Raw genomic sequence first — 14,494 nt, forward strand, 5'->3', positions numbered from 1 at the left:
ACGACCTCCTCAGCTATTTCTTCTCTTTTTTCGCTATGACCAAATAATAACAGCTTTTTTATTTGTCTAAAATTTGTCCACTTATAAAGTTGTGGTGCTAAAATAAATAAATGAAACTGAATAATGTCATAAATCTTAGTCTTATATATTTAGTTTCAAATCACAATAATACTTGATTTTATGATAAATATAGTAAAATTGTATTCACTTTTAATATATTAGCCAAAGTAAATGAGCGGACCAATTTTCATTAAAAGTGGAATTATTATTATTTTCTAAAAATCATAAATTTAATTATAGGGTATGAATTTGATATTAAAATTTGATGAGCATTGATTTTCACGAATGATAAGTATATTATTTCAGTCCATTAGTACTTTATAAGAGATTTATTACAACTATATGATATGTATCATTAATATGATAACATTAAAGTGTTGATTTATTCGAGTATGAATGAAACTATTGACCGTATAATTAACTAAAATAATTTCAATTACAAATCTTATTTGGATTTATGAAAGACTAAAAGCCCAATACAGAAGGACTGATTTGGATTCCAATCCCTCTAGCCCATCAAACTCAGATGTACAAATAGAAATGCCAATTCAGCAAACCTGCAAATGGTGGATATGGGAATCCCATATCTTCCTCTTCCACAAAATACCCCTTTCACAAAAGGCCAGAAGCATGTCACAACGTACAAACTACACATCAACTCCCCTAGCCCTGAACCTTGCAAACCATGACCCGCTTGTGGTTGCAGCCCCAGTAAACTTGTAGCTACCGCAGTCAATTGCACCATTAAAATTGTTGTGCCTGGTACAAACATGGGGGACTCATTGAATGTAAATCCATTGTTATCTCTGTCATTTCCATCAGTAGAAGTAGATTGGTCTTTCTTGGTAACTTCAAATACTGTGTCTGAAAAGTCGAAGGGCTTGAGTATGACACTTGAAAATGCAAATAACCATGCACTAGTTGTGGTTATTCTTGCCATTCTTTGGCTAGTCCACCATGAACAGAGTGAGTATTCTGATAGAGCATGCAGATTGTAAGTCACAAAAATTGAAACAGGAATGTATATGCCCGGTTCCCGAAAGACACGTGTTATAACTAAAACCTAACTTATCAATCACATAAACACACAATCAAGAATCAACACCAGAAATTTTACTGTGGTTCACCTATCTTGTTTCAAATAGGGTACATCCACATTGAGCTATGAAAATGGAGAGCTCACTGCACTAATCAGTCTAATCTTTAATTGAAAATAATTCACATACACACTCAGATCAACCCAATTTGAACAACCCTTAAACCAAACCAACCTGTAACTTCTAATCCTAGAGATATCCCCACAGAAATCCCTAAACCTTGAGAGAATTATAACCCTCACAGAATGACAAGATCCTATCACTCAATCTTTACAAGTCACAAATTTGATTCAAGCTTTTGTAAATGCTCTTAGACGAAACGAAGAAGAAGCTATTATGAATATGAATTTTCTGTTGCTTTTATAGAGTTGATTGGAATTGATGATAGCAGCCGTTGGATCTTTGTTTGATCAATGGTCTGAAATTGTCCACTTAAAGTACAAAACAGCAGCGCACCACTCACTCCAAAATGACGCAACTTCAAGTCTTTACTGAACAACGCATTTTACGCAGTTAGAATTACATATATAATTAAAAGTTGTATTGTTGTTTAGATGTATATAGCTTTGCTTGCTAACCTTGGGCAAGAAATTGGAGTTGTTGATGATGTAATAGGCCGGTAGAGCTACATAGCACACCTCAAGAATAAAGCGTAATGTCCCGCACTTAACTTCTTGGCTAAGTCTGTGCGGCCTGAACACTTCGAAAATGTGTTAAGCAACCTAACACTCACACAAACTCAAAGACTAATAGTATGCAAATGAGAAAGATAAGTGTAGAGAAAAGGTCAACTCTGTATTGAAGGATTACAACTTATGAACTTTACAAAGGGGAGTGGCCTATTTATAGGCTAAATCTCCTCAAAGAATATGACTAGATACATTGTATACTTAATCCTTACGTAACACTAAATGGCAACCTTAGGTGGCAACTTTGGGAATGGATAATGCTTATCCTTAAAGTTCCTTTGCCATTAATTTTACTTAACTATGAAGTATACTTAGCCACTAAGTTTACTTAACCATTAAGCAACATGCAGCACACTTGAGTCACCAAGCAAGCTGGTCGTGACATTCTCCTACACCTAATGCTGCGACGCCTTCGTTGCATTATCCTTGTAGCGTAGGATTGAGTCTTGGAATTTCCATATAGTCTCCCAACTAGCTTCGACATTGGGAAGTCCCTTCCATTTGATGAAGTATTCCCGGTAATTTGGCACACCCCGTCGGCGAATGACTCTTCAGCAAGTGTTTCTTCAACCTCTTTGTCAAAGGATGTTACAACGGCTGTTGGTGCTCGTTTAGAGACTCCTCGGGATGGCACCTTCGGGTCTTCATGGAATGGCTTCAGCAAGCTTACATGAAAGACTGGATGTATCTTCAGTTTTGGAGGAAGTTGGAGTCTATACGAAACTTTGCCGATGCGTTGTATCACTAGAAAGGGCCCTTCATATTTGCACACTAGGCCTCTGTGCACCTTTCTTAGTGTCTTGAATTGTTGGGGCAGTAGCTTTACAAGGACAAGATCACCTTCTTGGAACTCAACGTGCCTTATTTTCTTGTCTGCCCATTTTTTCATTCTTTTGGCTGCCTTATGTAGAGTTGCACGAGCAAGTTCAGTTTGTTCGTGCCATGACTTGGCTAATCTGAAGGCTGTGGGGCTCTTCCCATCATAGCGTGTGGCTAGGGAAAGAGCTGTGCTTGGCTGTCGTCCCATGATGATCTCGAAAGGACTCTTGTTGGTTGCCTCGCTCCGCTGCAAGTTGAATGAGAATTGGGCTATGTCAAGGAGCTTTGCCCAATCCCGCTGGCTAGCACTCATATAGTGCCGCAAATATAGCTCTAACAGTGTATTGATGCGCTCGGTTTGGCCATCAGTTTGGGGATGAAAGCTGGTTGAGAAGTCTAGGTTTGATCTTAGCATCTTGAATAACTCTGTCTAAAATCTTCTGGTGAACCAACGATCTCGATCACTGACTATGCTTGTTGGAATATCCCATAACTTGATGTTGTTGCAAAAGAAAAACTTGGCTGTTTCCTTTGCTATGCAATCGGTGGATGCAAGGATGAAGGTGGCATACTTGCTAAACCCGTCCACAATGACTATGATGCTCCCGAACCCTTTAGACTTTGGCAAACACGTGATGAAGTCCATTGAGACACTCTCCCATGGTCTCTCGGGCATGGGTAATGGTTCTAGCAAGCCTGCTGGTTGTTGTTGCACTACTTTATCTTGCTGGCAAACAAGGCATGTACACACATACCCCTCGATGCTATCCTGCATCCCAGGCCAATAGTAGGCAGATTTCAAGAGAGCAAAGGTACGTCTCATACCTGGATGGCCTGCCCACAAGGAGTCATGACACTCCTTGATCAACTCTTTCCTTAGATTGTCCCATCTCGGGATGTAGAGGCGGTTGCCTTTGGTGCAAAGTAAGCCGTCAGTTAGCCAAAACCTCCGGGTCTTCCCTTCTTCTACCAAGGCAATGATGTTTCGAGCCAATGGCTCGTGCTAAAGTTCCTGCTTGATTTTGTCAGCCAATGCACTTGTCCTTACCTTTGGATGAGGAGTTGTCTTGGCGGGTCTCGGATGCTCTCCTTAGATTGCCCCTTGTCTCCCGCACCTTTAACAAAGCCACCCTTCTTATCTTTGGATTTGCCAGTGTATTCTTTTTTGTTGCTATAATCTATCAAACTTTCAGCAACTGCTATGGCTGTGGCAAGGTCTTGCACTCCCCGATGCCTTAGCTCTGTTTTCACCTATGACTGCAACCCATCCATAAAATTGAAGAGTGAGTCCTTGTCGGACATCCCAGGGATCTTTAATATCAAGTCGATGAAGTCCTTGATATAATCACGAATTGTCCCTATTTGCTTGATCCTTCGCAAGCGAGCTCTTGCCTCATCCTCAGCATTTTCAGGGTAAAACTGCCGCCTAAGCTCTTTCTTAAAATCATCAAAGCAAGAGATATTGCATATACCTTTTTCGATGTCTCCTTCTCTTCTCCTCCACCATAACCTTGCGATGTCCGTGAGATAGAGGACTATAGTTTCAATCCTCCAGCTTTCCTCCGTGATGCCTACGGCCCCAAAGTACTTGTCTAGTCCGTCCCCACAAGAAGTTGTCAACTTCTTATGCTTTGCGTGAGCCACCAAAGCTTTTAGGTCTTGGTATGTCAATCCTTTGGCTTTCAATGATGTTGTTGCCGGTCCTTGCAACTATAGTGCGCTTGCATCCCGCTAAATCAGCTTGCACCTCGTCTAAGTCAACAAGAGTGCTGTTGACTTCGGTTTGAAACACATGACAGGTTTTGGCAAGCTCCCCTACGAACTCCTCATGGATTTTTCTCATTTCGGTCCTTAATGACTCCTCCAATTGAAGCAACATGGCTTTCGCAACAGTGTGGGTTTCGGACACCTCCGTCTCTAGATCATCCACCCGATGATCTAGCTCTTCCGACTGCGCGCTCACCCTTTCTTCTATATGAGATAGGCGTGAGTCAAAACTGGAAATAAAGTCTCTGGACTTACCTTTCTACCTTGAGGGGTTGGCGTTGGGGTCGACTCTTTTCGGACGACCACATTCTTGGGAAGTCTCCATCTCAGCTGTCTTGGATCCCTTTGTTGAAACGACAGTATCTTTTGCCATTGAATAAAAACCGAGGTTATGCTAACCTGACTCTGATACCACTTATCACGCACTTAACTTCTTGGCTAAGTTCGTACGACCTTAACACTTCGAAAATGTGTTAAGCAGCCCAACACTCACACAAACTCAAAGACTAACAGTATGCAAATGAGAAAGATAAGTGTAGAGAAAATGTAAACTATGTATTGAAAGATTACAACTTATAAACTTTACAAAGGGGAGTGACCTATTTATAGGCTAAACCCCTTCAAAGAATATGATTAGATACATTGTATACTTAATCCTTAAGTAACACTAGGTGGCAACCTTAGAGCATCTCTAAGGGGCTCTTTATAAGAGTCAAACTCTTTATTATAAAGAGTTAATGCATAAAAACAAGAGTCTAATGGACTCTTTATTCTTTAAATATAAATTAAAGAGTGAGATTGACTCTCCACATCTAGCGAGCCAAACTCACTCTTTATAATAATTTTAATTAATTAAATTACAAGTTTCAATATATTTTATTTATTGTTTCTCTCTCCTATTAAGTTTTTTTTGTTTGAAAAATTGTTTTTCCTCCCCCCACAGTGGTCTTTTGAGTTATCTATATATTCATGTTTTCTTTTCTTTTCTCTAAAATATGAATTTTCAAGTTGGTAGTGATGGAAATTTGCATATTGATTCCACTGAAAATCCTCAATTTTCAACCCAACTTTCAAACTCTGATGATATATCTATTTTCACCAATACTGAAGAATCCCATTTATCTACTCCAGTTGAGTCTAACTCTAAAAGATCACGTGGCGGCAACTTTACTGCAGAAAAGGACCTTCTTATCGTGTCAGCATGACTTAATACCAGTTTAGATGCTGTGCAAGGAAATGAACAGAAACACAAGACAAATTGGGCACGATTGTGGGAGTACTTCCATAAATACAAAAATTTTGAATCTAAACGTACACAAGTTTCTTTGATGAACCGTTGGTCAACAATTCAACTAGCTACAAACAAATTTTGTGGATGCTGTGCTCAAATTGAATCAAGAAACCAAAGTGGCGTCAATGAGCAAGACAAGGTATTTATTATTTTATATTTTAGAAATATATTTATATTATTGCATACTTTTTTAGTTTGTATTTTTTTTTCTTTTCCAGATTGCTAATGCAAAATTCCTATACCAAGAACTAACTAAAAGTAAATTCCAATTTGAGCATTGTTGGAATGTATTGAGAGTTTAGCCGAAATGGAAGGAAGATTGCCAAAAGAAAAAACCGATAAAAAAGAAAGACAAAAGTCATACTCCTACATTAGAGACTAAAGTGAATTTTAGAGATGACAACATTACAAGTCCGGACTTTGTGGACATAGAGAGACCACCTGGAAGGAAAGCTGAAAAAGACAGAAAGAAAAGGAAGGGAAAAGATACGGAAAATGACTTAACAGGTTCATATGTGAACTTATTACAAGAAATGAGAGACGAAAAGAGGCAATTCAATGAAAAGAAATTAGAATTATTTGAAAAGGCATATATTCAAGGACAAGAGAGACTTGCTTATCAGCAAGAAAAGCTGCGATTAGAACAAACGAAGGAGGATGAAAGCATAATGGCTATAGATCCAGCTGGGATGCCTCAAATGCTTGCAAATTTTTATATTCAACGTCAAAAAGAAATTAGTGAAAGGAGATCTAAAAATTGCTAAATTTTAGTTTTGGTGGTTGAAGCTCTGTTATGCTTATTAGTAAAAAAAATGTCAGTTTTGGTGGCTCTGTTGCTGTTGTGGTGGTTTTGCTTTTTAGTTTCTTTCAGGTCTATTTCTATAGTTTTCTTGCTGCTCTGTACTTTCTCTTTCAATCATACTATAACTCTTGGTCAATTTTGCTTTGGCCTCTTTTATAAAGTTTGTGTTTTCAATCATGCTGTAACTCTTGGTCAAATTTGCTTTGGCCTGTTTTATAAAGTTTGTTTGTTTGCTTACTAAAAAAAAAAAAAATGTCTTGCATAAAGCAAATTGCACTAAAAGCAGATTAAATACATTAGCAGCATGCCACAAAACCAACCTATGCTGCAAACACCATTAGCACGAAACTAAAAAGTTACATATGACTTCCATGTAATTTCCATATATGGTCGATTAGGTCTTGTTGTAGTTGAGAATGAATATCTCGATCCCTAATGCGACGATGACATTGAACAAATTCCAAAAGCTTTGCCGTATGCTCGTGCGAAATTGATATGTCTGGATTGACATCAAATGCATCATAATTATAATCTAAATTTTTAACATGTCTTTCATCTTCAACAATCATATTGTGTAATTTGATGCAAGCTTTCATAATGTCCTTTAGAGTTTCACGATGCCACAAACGTGCTGGTCCACGCACAATGGCAAATCTTGCTTGCAACACTCCAAATGCTCGCTTAACATCTTTTCTTGCTGACTCTTGAGCTGCAACAAATTGTTTGTGTTTATGACTTTGTGGAAATGGAATTGTTTTCACAAATGTTGACCATGAAGGATATATAACATCAACAAGGTAGTATCCCATTGTATAGTTATGACCATTGATTGAATAGTTAGCTGGTGGAGCTCGTCCTTCAGCAAGTTTTGTAAATAAAAAAGATCGCTCTAAAACATTTATGTCATTATGTGATCCTGGTAGTCCAAAGAATGCATGCCATATCCAAAGATCATATGAAGCTATAGCTTCAAGAACTATTGTTGGTTCACAACATGGCCAACATACATCCCCTTCCAAGCAACTGGACAATTTTTCCATTTCCAATGCATACAGTCAATACTTCCTAACATTCCAGGAAACCCACGACTGTCACCTTCTTTTAACAATCTATCAATATCAATTTTGTTTAGAGATCTCATGTACTTATCCGAAAAAATTGAAACTATTGCTTTATCAAATTTTTTAAGACTTTCAACTGCAGTGCTTTAACCAATCCTTACATATTCATCAACATAATCTGCCACAACTCCATATGCAAGCATCCTTAATGCAGCAGTTATCTTTTGGAGAGAAGACAAACCCAAAAATCCAATAGCATCCCTTTTTTGAACAAAATATGGGTCATGAGCTTCTACAGCAGATTGAATACGAAGAAAAAGAGACTGACTCATTCGAAACCTCCTTCGAAATAAATTTGGAGAATATACAGGATTTTCTCCAAAGTAGTCATGAAAAAGCTTGTGATGCCCATGAACTCTATCACGCCATATATAGGCATGACCATAAATTGAACTCCAAATCATCATCTGAATCGGAATCATCAAGAATAACACTGACTAACCTAGTAGAAAGCATGGCGTAATGGAAAGGAAAAGAGGTGGAAAGATTGTGCAGGAGAAGATGGAATTGATCAATTGAATATAAAAGGAACAGTTTAACTTACAAAGAAAAATGGAGGGAAAGTAATGAAATATAAAGAGGGAAATTAGGAAAAACAAAAGAGGGAAAAAATTAAAATCATAAATGCTTTATGGGAAAATTCAAAATAAAGAATTAAAATTTAAAGAGTCCATTGGACTTAAATAAAATTTTTGCTCTTTATGTTTAGAAATCGACAAAGATGCTCTTTATTTATAGGAAATATGCTCTTTAAAATAAAGAGCACCATTGGAGATGCTCTTAGGTGGCAACTGGCAACTTTGGGAATGGATAATGCTTATCCTTAAAGTTCCTTTGCCATTAAGTTTACTTAGCTATGAAGTATACTTAGCCATTACGTTTACTTAACTATTAAGCAACGTGCAGCACACTTGAGTCACCAAGCAAGCTGGTCGTGATAGTAAACCCCAAATAAGGACCCGCAAATAACCAAAACACTGCCTGAATTGGAGCTTGCTAGAGAAGGTAGCAAATACGGAGTTGTGTTTGCTGAATAATATTTCTAGTAGGCCAGTGGCCCATCTCTTTTGTTGGGTCAGTGAAGCCGGTCCGCATGATGGTGCACATCCTAGAAAGGCTGGTGTGTTGGGTGAGCAATAGCCGGATCCCCAGCCTCATTTATGGATCATTAACCCAGTAAGGACATCTTGATTTTTGGACCCATATAGCCATCCCACCTGAAAGTAAAGCACCCAAAATATGAGGACAAGACATAAAGAGTCTAAAATTACAACATATACGTCAGTGAGTACCCAAAAGAAAGATCTCAATTGCCGCTTAAATGATTGTTTGCAACTAACCTTTTTTCCCCAATTAGTTCCAATTTCATAGGCACAACCAGCAACTTGGTAAGCCGCTGCAACAGAATTTGAAAGGTCGCTTGGACCATATATCTTTTCTTGCAGAGCATGAGCAACTGACTTGGTGAACTCCTTCGAATTTCCAAATCCTTTTAGTAGTTCATCGTCTGCTAATTTCCCTGCACAGATTGAAATGACTGTCATCTTAACTCTAAATAACTTCACCATTATATCTTTAAAAAACGTGAACAGAGATCATCCTTATATGTATAAAAATGCGTGTGTGTGTGTGTGTGTGTTTGAAACAAATAATTCTAGATGTACAATTCAGTGTGATGTTAATTTGATATGCTTTACGAAAATGAAGAATCATGGTCTTGACTGTCGATGTGAGTACCAGTCACTGAAGTAAGATCTTTTCCTTCGATTTCTAAGTCATCCGGCTGTAGCCCATAGATCACTTTACGCCTATGAAAACATCCAGTTCCCTCATAGATTGGTCCTTAAATTCCCACAACTCCTTTAATCATATACTGTAACATAAGCATACAGAACATGTTGATTACTCAACCAATTAACTACTTAAGTAACCATAGTGACGAAACAAATCAAACATTTGTAAATTTAAGAAAATCTTATTTCATTGGAAATCACTATTGGATTATTAGCATAATCAGTTAATTAGGTTCAGTTAATTAGTTTAGTTAGCTAGTTAATTTGTTAATCTGTTAATTAGTTAGTAATCTGTTAGTTAGTTGTTAATTAGTTGTAGTTAGTTGTTAATCAGTTGTTATGGTTAATTAACTGTGGTTGACTAACTATGGTTACTTGTATATATAAGCTTCTCTGCTTGTAAACAAATCCCTTAAGCTAAATAAAAATTCTCTTCTCTCAAATGCGATTTTTTCATGGTATCAGAGCAGTGTTTTTCAACTGCAAAATCAGTAGCTTCAATTAAAGATTCAAGTTATCGACTCTAGAATCAACTCTGTTTTTTCTTTTTCTTCTTCATCTCTCTGAAATCAGAATAAGTTCATCCAGCTGTTAGCTAAAGTCTGTTGATTAATTCGACTGAATTTCTGCACAAAGCTGAAACAAATTCATCTCAGAATGTCAAGTGTTACTGACTCAAGTTCACCTATCTACATACATCCATCAGATACGCCTGGTTCAGTCCTTGTTTCAAAGCAACTTATGGGAATGGAAAATTATGGGATTTGGAGCCATGCGATGATTGTTTCTTTAAGGGCAAAAAACAAATTAGGTTTTGTTGATGGATCTTGTGAGAAGGTAAATTTCAATCAATCTTTGCATGCACAGTGGGAACGTTGTAATTCCTTGGTGTTAGCTTGGATTTTCAACACTGTTTCAAAGGAAATCTTCAACAGTATTGTATACTCTAGTAGTGCGGAACAGGTTTGGCAAGATCTTCAAGAACAATACCACAAGGTCAATGGCACAAGAGTCTTTGGTATCCACAGAGAGATAGTCAACATGATGCAAGGAACTCACTCGGTTGCAATATATTACAACAAGCTGAAAACTCTATGGGATGAACTCAGCTCATTGGTGAGTTTGCCACCACCTGACAGTGAATCAGCTAAAGCATATTTGGCACATCTTAACCAACAAAAACTTCTACAGTTTCTTATAGGACTTAATGACTCATATGCATTGGTGCGAAGTCAAATCTTGTTAATGGTTCCCCTACCTTCTGTCAAACAGGCTTATTCAATTGTAAATCAAGATGAAAGCCAAAAGGTCTTGACTGGATTTAATCAGAACACTGAAGTTATTACGGCTCTTTACTCATAAGGGAATCAAAGAAATCAAACTCAGAGCTCAAAATATAAAGGAAAAAAACCCTATGTTGAATGTGATTACTGCCACATAGCAGGACACAAGAAGGATAATTGTTACAAACTGCATGGATATCCGACAGATTTTCAGTTTACCAAGAGTAAGTCAGGATCAAAAGCTAAAGCCAATCAAGTTCACTCAAGTCAAGAATCAGATTCACAAACTGAATCAACAACCGACAACAACAAAGGAGTTAGCTTAAGCAATGTTTTAACTCCACAGCAGTATACTCAATTGATTCAGTTACTAGGCAAGGAGAACTTGGGAACACCATCAGCTAACCTGGCAGGTAATATTGTTTCCCTATTTTCAAATTGTGGTGTTATTGATGATTGGATTCTTGACTCGGGTAGCCACTGATCATATGACTATAGTGTCCAAAATTTTACATTGTTGATAATAAACATCTACACCTGTGGTGTTAGTCTCCCAAATGGAACAAAAACATCAATTAACATATAGGGACTGTCAGCCTACAAGAAAATTTTTCACTGGATAATGTTTATAATACCAGATTTTAAGTATAATCTATTATCAATTCTAAGTTAGCCTCTGATGGTCAGTGTTCTATCAATTTTTATCGGATTTTGTTGTGATCCAGGATCTTTGGAATGGCAAACTGAAGGGGATGGTAAGGAACACCAGGGGCTATATCACTTCATGCCAATTTCGAAATCATCTCTTTTTTTCCTGGTTTTGTTTCAGCCTTAAATACACATTGGGAATCAAAGTTTCTGATTGTAATAAAGCAACAGATTGCAAATCTCTCAATGTAGCTACTAATTTCTCAATAAAACACTTGTCTCAAAATAAGGATGTTGTTCTTTGCATAGGAGATTAGGACATGCTCCCTTATCAATCTTGCAGGATTTACATCATACTTTTAATAATCATTACAAGTTCCATTTGGACACTTGTCCTTTAGCCAAAATACCAGGTTATTTCCCTACAGTAACACAGCCACTTCTCACACATTTGAACTGCTGCATTTGGATGTTTGGGGCCCTTACAGATTGCTACTCAAGGTAATGCACGTTTCTTCTCTACTATGGTAGATGATTTCACTAGGACCACATGGATTTTTTTGCTACAATTCAAGCTGATGTATTCCAGACTTTGAGAATTTTTTGCAAATGGTTCAAATCAATATAATCACACTCCTCAGTATGTTAGAACTGACAATGGCACAGAATTTTTCATAATCAGTGTTGTGAATTGTTGTCTAGTTAGGGATTACAACCAAAGCACTTGTGTCTACGCTCACAACAAATGGAGTGGTAGAAGCCAAGCATAGGCATATTCTTGCCATGGCCAGGGCTTTAAAATTCCAATCTCACATCCTGTACTTGTGGGGATATGCTGTCAAAGTTGCTGTATATATATCAATCGGTTACCTACCAAGTGTTTACATGGATTATCTCCTTTTGAGAAGTTTATGGCCATAAGCCAAATTTGGATCATTTAAGAGTCTTTGTGCTAAGCCTTCCTTCCAATCTGCCTATTCAAGACAAGTTAGCTCTAGATCAGTACCCTGTGTTTTCCTTGGGTATTCATCACAAAAAAGGGTTATATACTCTATGATTTGACTCTCAGAATGTTTGCTTAACAGAGATGTTTTATTTTATGAACATATTTTTCCTTTCTCATTGCAGCAAGCTCCTAAATCTGCTTTTCCAGCTGACATTTCTGCTGCTACTTTTATGGAAGAAGAGCCTACTGCATATTTTATCCCCTTATTCCTGACACAGATTCGACTCTTAAATCCTCCTCGCACCTCCTGCACCTTCCTCTCCGATCTGTTAATCGTTAATTAGTTAGTAATCTGTTGTTTAGTGTTAATCAGTTGTTATGGTATTAATTGTGGTTGAATAACTATGGTTACTTGTATATATAGACTTCTCTGCTTGTAAACAAATCCCTTAAGCTAAATAAAAATTCTCTTCTTCTCAAATGCGATTCTTCAATCACTACTTCATCTGCGGTCATCGTAGAATAGCTGTGGAAAGTAACAAATCCGCATTCTCTTTCATTCTTGGAACCAAGAAGCAGACACATTGCTTCACGAACAACAGTGGTGGTGTTGGCAAAGATGTCGCAGTCCACATTAAGCATAAACGAGTATTGTCATCAACCGGAAACCCTAGTGTTTTTTGGCATTTATTTATAAAAAGCAACTGATAAAGAGTCTTTAAATAGCTAGATAATTCATAAATTGATGATGGTTCAGTTGGAATGCATAGAGTATTACTGTATTAGAAACATCGCTCTTACCAGTACATTCATTGCTTCAGCTTTGTAATTATGCATATGCTGAGGCCGCTTCTCTCTGGATATGTAAACTAAATGTGGTATTCCATCTGAGGAGTGACCCTTTTTCTCCCAAATAACCTACAGAAAGAACAGTCTAATTAAAAGTTTTGATAGTTTTCTAAAGCTTCATCGTTAATCGAAGTAATCCGTCGTTAATCGTTAAAAATTAATTCTGATAAATGATGATTGAGTAGTGCTTTCTTTTGACAGAAATCATCTACCTTCATTATAGTTGAATGGTTTCGGCATTCCATATTAGAGAAAACAGCCAACTCGCAGGTTAGATCACTGCTGGGAAACGACTTACGAGCTGCAGCTTCTATTTTTGGGCTAAGCTCGTCATATTCGTCCTACAAAATGAAAATGAAATAAGAATTAAAATAAATAAATTCATTTTTAAGACTAAAAAACCGATTAACCAAAAAAGGTTAAGCTGTGTTATAGTAAGAAATCAACATTAATTTTTGAGTCTAAGGTCTTACTTGCAGAAGTAATGTTACAGAAATTTCACTTTCGTTTACCTTCATCTTTTTCCATTCTAGTTGGAATTCACTTGAACTTTCATTAGCCGCTAGCTGTAGACTCATCCAAGAAGTACCTAAAGGGAGCTCTAACTTGAACATTATACTTCTTACAAAATGGAACCCAAAGCACAGCAAACTTTGACGCTGCAACGAGAGAGTAAAATGTGAGAGGGGAACAGCCATCATCGGAAACATAGCAGGCTAACTTGTGAGCTGGATAATCAACTGCTAACAAAGAAAGCACAGTGTTTACGGTGATGATAGGCGGCTCTAGCGCAGGGTCAGCGGTAGTCACAAACACGTCCACCGGTGGAAGATCTAGTCTTCTATACCATTCCTGGAGACGTTCTGGGAATGTTTTGTATTCCATGGGGTCCACTGGGTGTTGGTGGTGAGAAGTCAAATGAAGGTGAACCACGACTCGCATAGAAAAGCAAGGAACCAAGCATATCCATGATTTTGGAGATATTTGAGACGATAGATAAGAAGAGAAAACAGAAGGAACAGTATGGTGACATTTAAAGCTCTTTGTGAAGAGTTTTTTATTGCAACCTTTTCATATAGTGGGAGCGAGATTGGCTTGGCCATTGGTGATGGTGCTTGATGACTGATGACTGATGACTACAAATTTATGTAATATTGTATGTATCTTCAGATGTCCATATTTTTTATAGTGGTCACGATCGATTGATTATTAATATCTTTTTCAGGTTAACTTTTACTTTCTAGCAGAAATCTATGAAGAAGTAGCTGCCCAAGGGCATCGTGCTGTTCAAGGCATCATATATAGATTGAGACCAACTCAACAGGGAAA

The 14,494-nt window shown here is 37.5% G+C and overlaps 1 pseudogene; it reads right to left on the reverse strand.

Annotated features, from left to right (window-relative positions):
• Positions 1–537: 537 nt before the first annotated feature.
• Positions 538–14,268, reverse strand: LOC116121558 (annotated as a pseudogene).
• Between the last annotated feature and the right edge of the window lie 226 nt (positions 14,269–14,494).

Source organism: Pistacia vera, unplaced genomic scaffold (genome assembly GCF_008641045.1).
Source record: "Pistacia vera cultivar Batoury unplaced genomic scaffold, PisVer_v2 Contig994, whole genome shotgun sequence".
Classification (NCBI taxonomy): Eukaryota; Viridiplantae; Streptophyta; class Magnoliopsida; order Sapindales; family Anacardiaceae; genus Pistacia; species Pistacia vera.